The 16222-nt window shown below is 43.7% G+C and overlaps 1 long non-coding RNA gene across 1 annotated transcript; it reads right to left on the bottom strand.

Moving 5' to 3' along the window:
- Nucleotides 1-588: 588 nt before the first annotated feature.
- On the bottom strand, nt 589-15604 carry LOC106605931 (uncharacterized). Its single transcript, XR_014392425.1, has 6 exons — nt 15105-15604; nt 14613-14741; nt 14181-14208; nt 11523-11567; nt 6088-6214; nt 589-5863 (listed from the first exon to the last, which is right to left on the bottom strand). It is a non-coding gene; the product is annotated as an uncharacterized LOC106605931 (long non-coding RNA).
- Nucleotides 15605-16222: the final 618 nt, after the last annotated feature.

Raw genomic sequence — 16222 nt, 5'->3', positions numbered from 1 at the left:
CAACTAACTTCCTCAATAAGGAAGTTACATTAGTACAGGCAGTTATCAGAGTTAGACATCAAGAGTCAACTCTCTCTCCCCCTTCCCTTATGATATCATACTGGCAGGTAGGCTACACCACTATTCTTTAGAATCATCAGTAATTCTGAGAAATCATGTAACTGTACTGAAATACAGATGAAGACAACTCATCTAGGCTGACTGTATTGAAAGGTGGTGGCACTTCAACCCAGTGACCAACTTTAGGTTAACCACAGGTTATTCAACAATTACCCCAATTATTTTGTTAACACTTTATTTGGATAGTCTCAAGTAGATGGCTTGTAGATGTTCAATTACTGTCAACAACATTTAAACTAACTATCCACTAACCCTACCTAGCTTTAACCCTCATCCTAACCTAACCCCAGCTTATACCCAGTTTTGGCAGTAAGCCAGTACATATAGGGGTCAGATAATACACATAAACCAATGGATACATTTAAAGCATGGCTCTTAAATTATATATAAATAACACAGTCTGAGTACAGTACTGTCACAAATTAATTTAATAAATCAAGGGAAGACTAAATCAACAAGACACAGAAAGACGTTTTAATAGAAGCAGGATGTTTTAATAGAAGATTGAAACATTAATAAACACAGTCAGTAGCATTCATAATTAAATTCAAGAAAAAGAGCCATTTGAGGCCATGTTGTTATGTCAGAAGCCTATCAATGTGTTATATATCCTGTCAGGATTTCTACAACAGCAGTTCAAACACGATTCACCACCAGACCCTCTAACATCATTTTAACTTCCCCTGCCTTGCAGATCTAATGCACTCTTACTGACATTTTAGTAATTTAACAGACACTCTTATCCAGTACAACTTACAGTAGCAATTAGAGTTAAGCATCTTGCTCAAGGGCACATAGACAGATTTTTCACTTATTCAGCTCAGGAAATTGATCCAATGATCTTCCATTTTCCGACCCAATGCTCTTAACCACTAGGCTACCTCCCACTTGGGTAAGGCCCACACACATTCACACTTTGGTTTCTTCTGCATTGTCCACATTAACTGAGATACACTGACCCCTTCACTTTCCACGTTTTGTTACGTTACAGCCTTATTCTAAAATGAATTCATGTGTTTTTCCCCCTCATCAATCTACACACAATACCCCATAATGACAAAGCAAAAACAGGTATTTCACTTTTTTTGCATATGTATTAAAAATAAAAAACTGAAATATACTTTTACATAAGTATTCAGACACTTTACTTAGTACTTTCTTGAAGCACCTTTGGCAGCAATGACAGCCTTGAGTCTTGGGTATTACTAGGGATGGGTACCGAAACTACTGCTACATAAACGTTATCATGCACATTTTATCTCACCAACCATTTCTAATTTGCAATAAGATGAAGACATTCGTCTATGATGCATTTTCGCTATTCCCAATCCAGAAGAGAGATCTCTCTCGCGGAGCCTGTGTCTCTCACACGCTACAGCACACTCAGCACCCTGCTCTTAATTAGTGACGATGGCGGAGAGAGCTAAACCTTCAAAAGTGTGGTTACACTTCACCAGAGTCGATGCTGACAATGCTCGTTGTCACAGGTGCAACAAGACTTTTGCTTGTAAGGGTGGAAACACGAGCAATCTGTCCAAACATCTTTCGAAAGTGCATCATGTACAGGCAGAGAAATGCAGTTTGACTGCCTAGCGCGTAGTTCATCTCTCGTTGCCCGATCTATGTTAGGTATGTATGCTAGCAGCCTAGAGCCCACACACGGAGTTAACTCAATTATGCGAATATGGGTTCATGATCAAAAGGAACCATTAGCCAGCTGATTGTTTAGCTATGGGTGCGTTCATGAATTCAATCACCCATTTGAAGATTTTGCTTCTTTTTTGTTAAAGTTGCAACTACAATGACACAACCCACTCCTCCCTTTAATACCGTTGGTCCAAGCCAAAGACAAGCCCAAAACCCCTTCACGCTGGCAGCTAGTGGGAAGATGTCTGAGGAGAGGGTGAATGAGAGCCACATAGCCGTGACCAAGTTCATAGTGAAAGGCCTACACCCCTTTGCAACAGTGGAGTACAAGGGCTTTAGGTAACAGTCTGTCAGTATATATATTGAGTTGTATTCATTTTTAGGATATAGTAGTATAAAAGGCTTGTATGTTAGTCCCATCACGCCACAATACAATACACAACAACACAATAATTGAATAATGATAATTCAACACATGAAAACAACAGTTGAAGTCGGAAGTTTACATACACTTAGGTTGGAGTCATTAAAACTTGTTTTTCAACCACTCCACAAATTTCTTGTTAACAAACTATAGTTTTGGCAAGTCGGTTAGGACATCTACTTTGTGCATGACACAAGTCATTTTTCCAACAACTGTTTACAGACAGATTATTTCACTTATAATTCACTGTATCACAATTCCAGTGGGTCAGAAGTTTACATACACTAAGTTGACTGTGCCTTTAAACAGCTTGGAATATTCCAGAAAATGATGTCATAGCTTTAGAAGCTTCTGTTAGGCTAATTGACATCATTTGAGTCAATTGGAGGTGTACCTGTGGATGTATTTCAAGGCCTACCTTCAAACTCAGTGCCTCTTTGCTTGACATCATGGGAAAATCAAAAGAAATCAGCCAAGACCTCAGAAAATAATTGTAGACTTCCACAAGTCTGTTTCATCCTTGGGAGCAATTTCCAAATGCCTGAAGGTACCACGTTCATCTGTACAAACAATAGTACGCAAGTATAAACACCATAGGACCACACAGCCGTCATACCGCTCAGGTAGGGACGCGTTCTGTCTCCTAGAGATGAACGTACTTTGGTGCAAAAAGTCCAAATCAATCCCAGAACAACAGCAAAGGACCTTGTGAAGATGCTGGAGGAAACAGGTACAAAAGTATGTATATCCACAGTAAAACGAGTCTTATATCGACATAACCTGAAAGGCCGCTCAGCAAGGAAGAAGCCACTGCTCCAAAACCACCGTAAAAAGCCAGACTACGGTTTGCAACTGCACATGGGGACAAGGATCATACTTTTTGGAGAAATGTCCTCTGGTCTGATGAAACAAAAATAGAACTGTTTGGCCATCATGACCATCGTTATGTTTGGAGGAAAAAGGGGGATGCTAGCAAGCCGAAGAACACCATCCCAACCGTGAAGCACGGGGGTGGCAGCATCATGTTGTGGGGGTGCTTTGCTGCAGGAGGGACTGGTGCACTTCACAAAATAGATGGCATCATGAGGCAGGAAAATTATGTGGATATATTGAAGCAACATCTCACGACATCAGTCAGGAAGTTAAAGCTAACCGAAACGTTTGACCCAAGTTAAACAATTTAAAGGCAATGCTACCAAATACCAATTGAGTGTATGTAAACTTCTGACCCACTGGGAATGTGATGAAAGAAATAAAAGCTGAAATAAATCATTCTCTCTACTATTATTCTGACATTTCACATTCTTAAAATAAAGTGGTGATCCTAACTGACCTAAAACAGGGAATTGTTACTAGGATTAAATGTCAGGAATTGTGAAAAACTGAGTTTAAATGTATTTGGCTAAGGTGTATGTAAACTTCCGACTTCAACTGTATATACCTAGATACTGCTACAATTGATTATACTTAATATAGTGTATTTTAAGATATATTTATATAAAATACATTGAACGACTAGTCTATTCTCTTCATAATAAGCATTTCCATTAAGTGAACATGGTAACATGGCACCTGACAAGCTAGGTTACATTTTGCCCAGATTGCTTAAACTTAGAAAATCCTCTACAAACCTTAAGGGTCAGGGGCTAGCAAAGGGGGTAATGCCAAGGGATAGGAGTTGGAGGATTTGAAAGGGCATGCCAGAGGGGAAGGCAAGAGAGAAGTTATATCTGTTGTAACATTACACCAGGAGAGAAGTTATACATGTTGTAACATTACACCAGGAGAGAAGTTATACATGTTGTAACATTACACCAGGAGAGAAGTTATACATGTTGTAACATTACACCAGGAGAGAAGTTATACATGTTGTAACATTACACCAGGAGAGAAGTTATACATGTTGTAACATTACACCAGGAGAGAAGTTATACATGTTGTAACATTACACCAGGAGAGAAGTTATACATGTTGTAACATTACACCAGGAGAGAAGTTATACATGTTGTAACATTACACCAGGAGAGAAGTTATACATGTTGTAACATTACACCAGGAGAGAAGTTATACATGTTGTAACATTACACCAGGAGAGAAGTTATACATGTTGTAACATTACACCAGGAGAGAAGTTATACATGTTGTAACATTACACCAGGAGAGAAGTTATACATGTTTTAACATTACACCAGGAGAGAAGTTATACATGTTGTAACATTACACCAGGAGAGAAGTTATACATGTTGTAACATTACACCAGGAGAGAAGTTATACATGTTGTAACATTACACTACCAAGTACGATGAGTGACCCAGAGGAAAAGACCTAAGGAATGTAGTGAAAGGGAATGGTGTCTGTGTACACTACTCAATGTGCAAGGGAGTGGACAGAGATGTGAATTTCTGTGTGTGTGTGAGAGCTTCTGAGCCAAGACCCTCATTAGCTTCCACAGCAAGAGATCAACACGTTCTCATAATGTAAAACAACAGCCACCTCATAGTCCAAGCACATTAAAATTATTTAAAAATACCTAAAAACATTCAATTCATAAGAGACTGGTGTGTGTGCGTGTGAGCATGTGTGTGGGTAAGGACAAGACAGGGAGAAGATTCTGCAGTGTAACTGGGCATAACCCCTCACTGTACACTCCCTGGTGTATCTGTAATAAGAGTTTCCCAGCTTCCACAGTGGGTTAGCTTATTCTCTTTAGTGTAGGGGGTCATTTAGAGGCCTACTTCCCTCCACAGTTACACACATATATATATATATAGAAGTAGGCTCTATAACCATATATCACACCATTTTATAATTCAGAATATTATTATATGGAACAGCATTTCATTTCAGTAATAGTTGAGCTATTATTCAGTATATTCAATCACATATCAATGGAATGTGTCATATAGAAATATATTATTGTAATATTTAAATCATATCTAATATTTCAAGCCCTGAATGTTGATTGGCTGACAGCCGTGGTATATCAGACAGTATACCATTGGTATGACAAAACATGTATTTTTACTGATCTAACTAGTTTATAATAGCAATAACGAACCTCGGGGGTTTGTGGTATATGGCCAATATACCATGGCTAAGGGCTGTATCCAGGTACTCTGCGTTGCAACGTGCATAAGAAAATCCCTTAACCTTGGTATATTTGCCATATATCACACCCCCTCTGGCCTTATTGCTTAAATAACAACTCTACAAGTAGAGAGAAAATAATATATGAAACAGAAACCCATCCCAGCAATAGCAGAGCTACGCACACCTTACCCTAGAGCCAGTGTAACGCTTCTTATTATTCTTCTGTGAATGGAAGTCTATGGGAACAGCTAGCATGCTGTTCCCATAGACTTCTAGTCATTGTGCTAACACTAGTTAGATAAGGCTCGCAAAACTACCTAGGACTTCCTTTATACTGGACGTAGAAACATAAAATGGTATTCACAAGTATACTGACTCCCAAACTATCCCTTTAAGTGACCAGGTTTGCTGGGTGAGAACCTTTTCTCATTTGCAATGGTCTGTCAGTCACACTCTCTCGCTCTCTCTCTCTGCTTCACAGCGGAATACTTGACTTTGGGAGCAGGGTGGCTCTGGGGCTTCTCTGGGTCAGGAGAGGGTTCTTCGTGCTCCCCTTCACCTAACGTCCAAGAAACACGCACTCTAGAAAAGACAGAAATACTCCACTCAGATACATAATACAAAATACTGAGTTATTGAAGATATACACATATAAAACTCTTCTCAACACATCAATAGAACATAAAACCTTGAATACATCATCCAATCTTCTTAATTAAACATCTTCAGACTTTCACCATCTCCTGAATGAACACTACAACACCGAGTTTCAGGTCCAGTACATCCCCTCTAATGAGGATGCTTACCGGTGAATGTGGATCTTGTAGAAAATAAGGAGAACCAGGATGATGATGACGACAGCAGCTGATATCCCAAAGGCAAGCCCAAATGTTATCCCTGATACACACCAATCACCAAAAGATCTCTTGTGCTCTGTTGAAGAGGAGGAGAGGAGGGAGGGCAGATCAGCATCAAACACCCAGCCACATTTTATTTCTCTAATCTTATGCATTGTTATTTTTACTAGTATGTTTTGGAATTTTCAAACTTGTAATGTTATTGTATGGAAGGTGTTAAACTGGTTTATTTATAATTACAGTGTCACTACAGTATCATTGGTAGTTAACTAAGTGCTGCCATTGTAAAAGAGCCACTCAGTCCAGGCCTATCAAAGTTTATATAACGGGTATGTCTAATCCTGAATGCTGATTGGTTAAACCGCATTCCAGGCAGTGTCTATTCCACAAGTTACCACCGGCTAAATCTATGACGTTAAAATACCTATTTACTCCGTTTCATCTGACTGCGCAATCCACTGTCTCATCAGCCCAGCCAAGCAATTTATAAACTTGATCTCCACTATAAAGTGCATCTAGACATTATCTCACATTTCTTTTAGAGTAACATTTAGTTTTCAACATCGGAGATTTGTATATGTCACGTTCTGACCAATATAAGTTGTTATTTTCTATGGTAGTGTAACGGTTGTCTTCATGAATGGACCAAGGCGCAGCAGGTATGTGAATACTCATGGTTATTTATTACCAAAAAAAGAGTAAAGCATCCACTTGAAAAACCAATGAAGGTGACAACAGTAGCAGTTTTACAGGCTATACACGCAGTGTAAAAACAACCACCCACAAACCCCAGTGACAAACAACTCCTACATATATGACTCCCAATCAGGAACAACGATTCCCAGCTGTTCCTGATCAGGAGTCACAAGACACACAAGACTGCCACATCCTGACCCCCAAACTACTAAAACAGCTCCATCTGCTGGTCAGGACGTGACAGTACCCCACCCCCCCCCCCCCCCCCCCCCTCAAGGTGCAGACCCCGGAATGCACCTAACCACAAAAAAAAACACCAACAAACAAAATCCCCAACAAAACCCATAAACACTAACCCTAAACAATAAGGGAGGGAAGGGAGGGTGGCTGCCGTCACCGACGGCACTGTGCTACACCCTCCCTCCCCAACCCACCTATCCTGGAGGTGGCTCAGGTGCAGGCCGTGGACCTCGCTCCACCTTCGGCGTCCCCCACTTTGATGGCGCCGATAGCTGCGCCGGGCAGACGGGCCACTCGGGCTGACCCTGGCAGACGGACCGCTCGGGCTGGACCGGGGGACAGGAGGGCCCCTCGGGCTGGGCCGGGGGACAGGAGGGCCCCTCGGGCTGGGCCGGGGGACAGGAGGGCCCCTCGGGCTGGGCCGGGGGACAGGAGGGCCCCTCGGGCTGGGCCGGAGGGCAGGAGGGCCCCTCGGGCTGGGCCGGAGGATAGGAGGGCCCCTCGGGCTGGGCCGGAGGGAAGGAGGGCCCCTCGGGCTGGGCCGGGGGACAGGAGGGCCCCTCGGGCTGGGCCGGAGGGCCCCTCGGGCTGGGCCGGAGGGTAGGAGGGCCCCTCGGGCTGGGCCGGAGGGCAGGAGGGCACCTCGGGCTGGGCCGGTGGACAGTCTGGCCACTCTGGCAGTTCAGGGCAGTCTGGCCACTCTGGCAGTTCAGGGCAGTCTGGCCACTCTGGCAGTTCAGGGCAGTCTGGCCACTCTGGCAGTTCAGGGCAGTCTGGCCACTCCGGCAGTTCAGGGCAGTCTGGCCACTCCGGCAGTTCAGGGCAGTCTGGCCACTCTGGCGACTGTTGACTGGCGGGCAGCTCTGGCCACTGTTGACTGGCGGGCAGCTCTGGCGACTGTTGACTGGCGGGCAGCTCTGGCGACTGTTGACTGGCGGGCAGCTCTGGGGACTGTTGACTGGCGGGCAGCTCTGGCGACTGTTGACTGGCGGGCAGCTCTGGTGACTGTTGACTGGCGGGCAGCTCTGGTGACTGTTGACTGGCGAGGCTGGGTTTACGCACTTGAAGCCTGGTGCGTGGTGCTGATACTGGGCGTACCAGATTGGGAACACGCACCTCCAGGCTAGTGCGGGGAGCTGGCCTGGGGCTCCATTCTTGCCCCGCAAAACTGCCCTTGTGCCCCCCCCAAAAAAATTATTGGGGCTGCCTCTCGAATTTCCTAAGGTCTTCCATCGCCCTGGAAACGCTCCTCCTTAACTCGGCCCATGTCCATCCTTCCTCCTCGTTCCTCTGCTGCTTGGTCCTTTGGTGGGTGGTTCTGTAACGGTTGTCTTCATGAATGGACCAAGGCGCAGCAGGTATGTGAATACTCATGGTTATTTATTACCAAAAAAAGAGTAAAGCATCCACTTGAAAAACCAATGATGGTGACAACAGTAGCAGTTTTACAGGCTATACACGCAGTGTAAAAACAACCACCCACAAACCCCAGTGACAAACAACTCCTACATATATGACTCCCAATCAGGAACAACGATTCCCAGCTGTTCCTGATCAGGAGTCACAAGACACACAAGACTGCCACGTCCTGACCCCCAAACTACTAAAACAGCTCCATCTGCTGGTCGGACGTGACAGGTAGAGTGGTCAGGGGGTGTTTTTGTGTTTGTTCTGTTTTCTATTTCTATGTTGTAGTTCTAGTTTGTCTATTTCTAGGTTGGGGTTTATTGGGTTGACCTTCAATTGGAGGCAGCTGGTCCTCGTTGCCTCTAATTGGAGGTCATATTTAGTAGGGGTGTTTCTGCATGTTGTTTGTGGGTGATTATCCTTTGAGTAGTGTGTTTTTTCCCCTCTCTGCGTCACGGTTTGTTGTTTTGGTATTTCAAGTTTTCTGTATTTGCATTACGTTTCACGAATATAATAAATATGTGGAACACAAACGCTGCATCTTGGTCCGCTCCTTATAACAGCCGTGACAGAATCACCCACCACCGAAGGGCCAAGCAGCGTGGAAGGGAGCAGCAGGAGGATTGGATTAAGCAGCGTGCCCGGGAGGAGATGGCATCCTGGTCGCTGGAGGAGTTGGAGGAAAGGATAGACTGGACTTAGGAACAGGTATTGGAGCGATACAACAGCCTGCCGGGGAAGCAGGTGGAGGCACGATACCAACGGACAGGCAAGTGCGAGAGGCAGCCCCAAATAATTTTTTGGGGGGGCACACGGGGAGTGTTGCTAAGTCAGGTTGGAGACCTGAGCCTACTCCCCGTGCTTACTGTGTTGCGCGAGTGATCGAGCAAGAACCATATTATGCTGAGATATGCACTGGCGACACAGTGCGTATCTACAGCCCGGTGCACTTGGTGCAAGCTCCTCACAGGTGCCGTGCTAGAGTTGGCATTCAGCCAAGACGGGTTGTGCCAGCCATAAGCTCTAGACCTCCAGTGCGCCTGCCCAGCCCAGTACGTCCTGTTCCTGCTCCCCGCACTCGCCCTGAGGTGCGTGTTACTAGTCTGGCGCCTCCAAAGCCAGCCCCACACATCAGGCCTCCAGTGCGCCTGCCCAGACCTGTACGTCCTGCTCCCTGCACTAGCCCTGAGGTGCGTGTTACTAGTCTGGTGCCTCCAAAGCCAGCCCCACGCATCAGGCCTCCAGTGCGCCTGCCCAGTCCAGTACGTCCTGTTCCACGCACTCTCCCTCCAGTGCGCATCCATAACCCGGTACAGCCAGTGCCTGCTGTGAGCACTCGGTCTTCAGCGGTGGTCTGCAACCCAGAGCCTTCAGCGGTGATCTGCAACCCAGAGCCTTCAGTGGTGGTCTGCAACCCAGAGCCTTCAGCGGTAGTCTGCAGCCCAGAGTCTTCAGCGGTGGTCTGCAGCCCAGAGTCTTCAGCGGCGGCTTTTAGCCTAGAGTCTTCAGCGGCGGTTGGCGGTACGAAGCCTCCGGCGATGATCCATGGTCTGGTTCTTCCGGACATACAGAAGCGGGGTGATCATCGGGTGGTGGGGGTACTACGCCCGGAACCAGAGCCGCCGCCATAAACATTATTCACCCACCCTACCCTCCCTTTGTGTTTATTTTTTATTTTTTATTTTTTTTTTTCGGGGGGGGGGGGGATTTATGTAATTTTTTTGTAGGTGCATTCGGAGTCTGCACCTTTGGGGGGGTACTGTCACGTCTTGACCAATATAAGTTATTTTCTATGGTAGTGGTCAGGGCGTGACGGGGTGTTTTTGTGTTTGTTCTATGTTTTCTATTTCTATGTTGTAGTTCTAGTTTGTCTATTTCTAGGTTGGGTTTTATTGGGTTGACCTTCAATTTGAGCCAGCTGGTCCTCGTTGCCTCTAATTGGAGTCCATATTTAGTAGGGGTGTTTCTGCATGTTGTTTGTGGGTGATTATCCTTTGAGTAGTGTGTTTTTTCCCTCTCTGCGTCGCGGTTTGTTGTTTTGGTATTTCAAGTTTTCACGAATATAATAAATATGTGGAACACAAACGCTGCATCTTGGGCCGCTCCTTATAACAGCCGTGACAGTATAAACCTTGCTATCGGTCTCTCCGACATTTGCAACATTGTTTCAATATTCAAATTGGATCTCCAGCTGTCCCATAGTAATGAACGTGTCGGGACGAGACAGACAAGCAGTGTTTCTCAGCCAGTCGAAATCATGAATCAGCTGAAATAATTTTTATGGATATACTGTATCCAGAAATGTAAATTGAAAAAAGGTCAAATGAAACGAAGAGCAGCTAGTTTGCCGTCTTTCCAGCTTCAGTTTGAAGTGATTGTGTTAGCTAGCTCCTCTGAACAACAGTGTCCTGAGGAGTGAGCACATTTTCTATGCCAGGCGAAATCGTGCATCATTAGCTCATTGTTATGGATGTATCCAAATAAAATGTCACTAGAAAACAGCTTAAACAAATTAAGGCAGCTACTTTGCTGTTATTCAGGCTGCACTTTTTGACGCGATCAAGTTAGCCGTACCGTAGTTGGCTAGCTAGCAAGCAAGGGATAAGAACGTTGCCAGCCAGTATGGTAATGGTACATTTAGAACGAACGACTGGGTCACGTCCATAGATACAGAACAAAAAAACTGAACAACTGGGTTGCGTCTCTGGCAACCGAGCCGATAGACCAAAGTACCACTCGGCTTGGGTAGCAACCCTAGATTTGTGTCGGGACTATATGATGAAATAGTATGTAATTATGACTTCGTCTCGGGCCTAACACCCGTGCCAAAATATCCTCCAAACACCAGCTTCTCTGGCATTATTACTTAAATATGCCTGCTATTACTGTTGCCAAGCGAATCAATAAACCCTCTGAATCAAGTAGACATTGGATAACAAAGGAATGTATTCAGACAGTTATAGCATACAGTAGTAAAAGTGGAAGATTACTGGAGCCATAGCAACAATACCAAGATCTCTCAAGCTACTGTGAGCCATCACCTGGTTCAATGGGTTCCTGGTCAAATGGCTTCACACTACAGTTACCTAGAAAAGTTCAAAAGACACACTGTTCAAGTTGGTAAAAAAAACCCAGCAAGCCTTGAGACTAGCGCACGCACACACACACCGTTGCACAAGTCAATTACATGCAGTTTCATGTTATTGGTGTAATTACATAGAACACAGTAAGAACATTAGTAACTAACTTGAAATGTACACCGTGGTTGCAGTGAATCATTCTTAGAAAGACAAACAGTGCATTCAGAAAGTATTCAGACCCCTTTACTTTTTCCACATTTTGTTACGCTGCAGCCTTATTCTGAAATTGTTTTTTCCCCTCAATCTACCCACAACAACCCATAATGACAAAGCAAAAACAAGTTTAGACATTTTGCAATTGTATACAAAAAAACTGAAATATGATATTTACATAAGTATTCAGACCCTTTACTCAGTACTTTGTTGAAGGACCTTTGGCAGAGATTACAGCATCGAGTCTTCTTGGGTATGACGCTACAAGCTTGGCACATCTGTATTCGGGGAGTTTCTCCCATTCTTCTCTGCAGATCCTCTCAAGCTATGTCAGGTTGGATGAGAGCGTTGTTGCACAGCTATTTTCATGTCTCTGCAGATGTTAGATTGGGTTCAAGTCCGGGCTCTGGCTGGGCCACATAAGGACATACAGAGACTTGTCCCGAAGCCACTCCTGCGTTGTCTTGGCTGTGTGCTTAGGGTTGTTGTCCTGTTGAAAGGTGAACCTTTTCCCCAGTCTGAGGTCCTGACCTCTCTGGAGCAGGTTCTCATCAAGGATCTCTCTGTACATCTTTCCCTCAAACCTGACTAGTCTCCCTGCCACTAAAAAACATCCCCACAGCATGCTACCACCACCATGCTTCACCGTAGGGATAGTGCCAGGTTTCCTCCAGATGTGACACTTGGCATTCTGGCTAAAGAGTTTAATCTTGGTTTCATCAGACCAGAGAATCTTGGTTTCTCATGGTCAGAGTCCTTCAGGTACCTTTTGGCAAATTTCAAGTGGGTTGTCATGTGCCTTTTACTGAAGAGTGGCTTCCGTCTGGCCACTACCATAAAGACCTGATCGGTGGAGTGCTGCAGAGATGGTTGTTCTTCTGGAAGGTTCTCCTATCTCCACAGAGGAACTCTGGAGCTCTGTCAGAGTGAACATCGGGTTTCTTGGTCACTGTCAAGTCCTCCTCTTGTTCACCATCCAAAGGACACAGGGACAACTCAATTTTCCAACTCAATCTTTTTTATTTTTAGTTTGCCTTCAGTTGGTTGGTCTGTCCAGTAATTTAGCCAGTAAATTAGCCAGTAAATTAGGTTGTAAACCTTTAAAGACAGAACAAAAAGTTACCATCTTAATTAAACATTTTAAGGAACTTAAATTAGTTTAAACATTTAAGTAACATTCTAAATAACTAAGATTAATTAATCATTTAAGCCTTTTACCATTGGCGTCTTTGGACTGAACCTGTGAGTGAACTTGGAGTTTTCCCTCTGAAGTTTGTTCTTCTGAATGACTGACACCCTCCATGCCTTCACAGGTGCTCCAAATAAGTGAAAATTATTGATCAGGTGACAAGCAGCCGGTTTGCTGCTGCTGGTGCACTCTGGGAAGTGTAGTTCTTTGACTCACTCCTGATATTCAGCTCAACAGTCACCTTCTCCCCAGATTGCTCAGTTTGGCTGGGTAGCCAGCTCTAGGAAGAGTCCAAACTTGATTTCAAACTTTTTTCAATTTAAGAATGATGGTGGCCACTGTGTTCTTGGGGACCTTTAAAGTTGCAGACATTTTTTGGTACCCTTCCACAGATCTGTGCCTTGACACAATCCTGTCTCGGAGCTCTATGGACAACAACGTTATATAGACAGGTGTGTGTCTTTCCAAATCATGTCCAATCCATTGAATTTACCACAGGTGGACTCCAATCAAGTTGTAGAAACATCTCAAGGATGATTAATGGAAACAAGATGCACTTGAGCTCAATTTCAAGTCTCATAGCAAAGGGTCTGAATACTTATGTAAATAAGGTATCTGTTTTTTAAATATTTAATACATTTGCACACATTTCTAAAAACCTGTTTTCGCTTTGTCATTATGGGGTATAATGACAAAGGAAAACGTGATAAGAGATCGATAAGGAAAAACATTTTAGAATAAGGCTGTAACGTAAAATGTGGAAAAAAGTCAAAGGGTCTGGATACTTTTCGAATGCACTGTACGGGATGTTATTCTGCTCAGATGTTGCCGACGCCTGCCTGATCTTACAACACCTGGATAGGTACTTTATGTATCAGTTAGCCACATCACATATGTTTGGCAATCTGGTGCCCGTCTGCACAGTCAATGACTTGGCACGGAACCATTGGTTGATGCATGCGACGTCTGAGCAGGAGAACGAGAGCCTAGGTTGAGCAGGCATTGCATCAACCAATGGTTGCGTGCCACATCATTGACTGTGCTGTCTGGCATTAGATGGCTATATCATATAATGTGGTTAGCTGATAGGTATTTAACATATCTAGGTGTTGTAAGATCTGACATGCATCAGCAATGTAATCGGGCAGGAACACCACCTAACTCATTACCTCGGTACTCGTGATTTGACAATAAAACTGTAAAATGAAATCACTCACTAAGGCACTCTACTTCCCGATTTGAATTCTATAAGAGATGGAGAAAGAAGGTTAACAGAAGGCAGAGAGAGGAAAGGATCAGTCTTCTCTAGACATCCTGAACATGTCTGGTCATGTCTGCACTCTCCCTAAAATTGTAATGAATAAAGAATATCCAGCTGCTATGTTCTATGTGCTCATGACACTGATAGCCAGTGTGAATTTGTGGTGAGTATTCTGGCAAAAAATGGCAACTGTGCATTACCCAACTACACAGGTGTTGCATGATGTGAGCTTGCCTTTATAAAGCACTTTAAGACCCAGTGACAGCTACATCATGTGTATGCAAATGAAATCCATAATCATGATCTTTATTTTCATGTTGTCCCAACACAAACAGTAACCATACAGTAACAGCAGGGTTGTAGTGGAGGGTAAATATATTCTACGCACCATTTTATTATGTATACATTCCTCTAAGTACTTCAGTCTGTCCATGCAGCCTATGGTGGTAATAGATTGACTGGTCTGAACCACAACACGATCTTTGTCAATCTCTTTGTTGTTAGTGAGAACAGTCCCCTAAATAAAATTACAAAAACAGAAAATTGTTGCCACAGCTTAGCATAAGTCACTGGTCACAGACCCTGGTCCAGGATAGCTACAGAAATGCACCTGATTCAACTACTCATCAAGCCCTTGATTAGTTGTATCAGGTGTGTTAGTGCTGGGCTGGAACTAAAGCCTGCATATGCTGTAGTTCTCCAGGACCGGATCTGGTGACCACTGTTGTGAAAGAATACAGTGACACATCTACCAGTTGCCTCATCACCAGGTCCAACATGAAAGTAGAACTGCACAGCATGTACTGGAGTGTCATTCAGACAATGTTGATCCCAGCTATACAGATGTAGCTTCCAAATAAGCAATCATATGGTCACTCACATTTGCATCCAACCACTGTGTTACACAGGTTGAGGGCGATCCTGGCAGGGGCTCTGAGAGTTGATAGGTCGTTGTACCGTTGGCATGTACAGTGTTACAGCCAACGGTCTGGGCGCTGACACAGCTACCCAGCTGAGACACCACTGAAAGAAAGGGAACTCTGTTTTAACTTGACACAGCATGGACTGTAGAATCAGAAAGAGACAGACATTTAAAAGATGTTATATTACAGGAGTGTATAACATCTGTCCACAAACACCCCAGATGTATTGTACTATGTCAAATTAAGAGGTGGGAAAACTGGTGTGTGCGGTTTCACAAATCAGTGAAAGGATTTGACAAGTAGGATATACTGCTCCATTGTTTTGCAATGACACTGCTGCATTTACACTCACGCCTCGCTCTACCTCGAGGGGATTTAGACGGATGAAGACAGACAGACAGATGAAGACAGACAGACATTGACAGAATACATCAAGTGAATCATCCAAATCCTCCAAACTGCGATATTAGAGCACGAGTGGACGAATTTGCCATATTCCATCAGTCCGTATTAATAATACATTTAGACAAAAATAAAACTATAAAAAAACATAACAATTCAACTAGGTTTAAAACATGCTCCCATAACATGATAAAACATACTCGTATAACATGATAAAACATGATCCCATAACATGATAAAACATTCTCCCATAACATGATAAAACATGATCGGATAACATGATAAAACATGATCGGATAACATGATAAAACATGATCCCATAACATGATAAAACATGATCCCATAACATGATAAAACATGATCCCATAACATGATAAAACATGATCGCATAACATGATAAAACATGATCCCATAACAAAATAAAACATGATCCCATAACATGATAAAACATGATCCCATAACATGATAAAACATGATCCCATAACATGATAAAACATGAACGCATGATGGATTAAGGCTACTCTTCTTTCCCATAATCCTCCCAAATCTCCACATTGCAAGATTGTGGAACATGAGTAAAAAAGCCTACATTGGACGATTGGGGTGATGCACTACACATGAAATAACGCAAAACACTTTTTTTTAAACAGCACGCTTACTGTTGGTTTATATA

Source organism: Salmo salar, chromosome 05 (assembly GCF_965601325.2).
Source record: "Salmo salar chromosome 05, fSalSal1, whole genome shotgun sequence".
NCBI classification, from domain to species: domain Eukaryota; kingdom Metazoa; phylum Chordata; class Actinopteri; order Salmoniformes; family Salmonidae; genus Salmo; species Salmo salar.
Note: the sequence above shows the minus strand (reverse complement) of the source record. Positions and strands in the feature narration are given on the sequence as shown.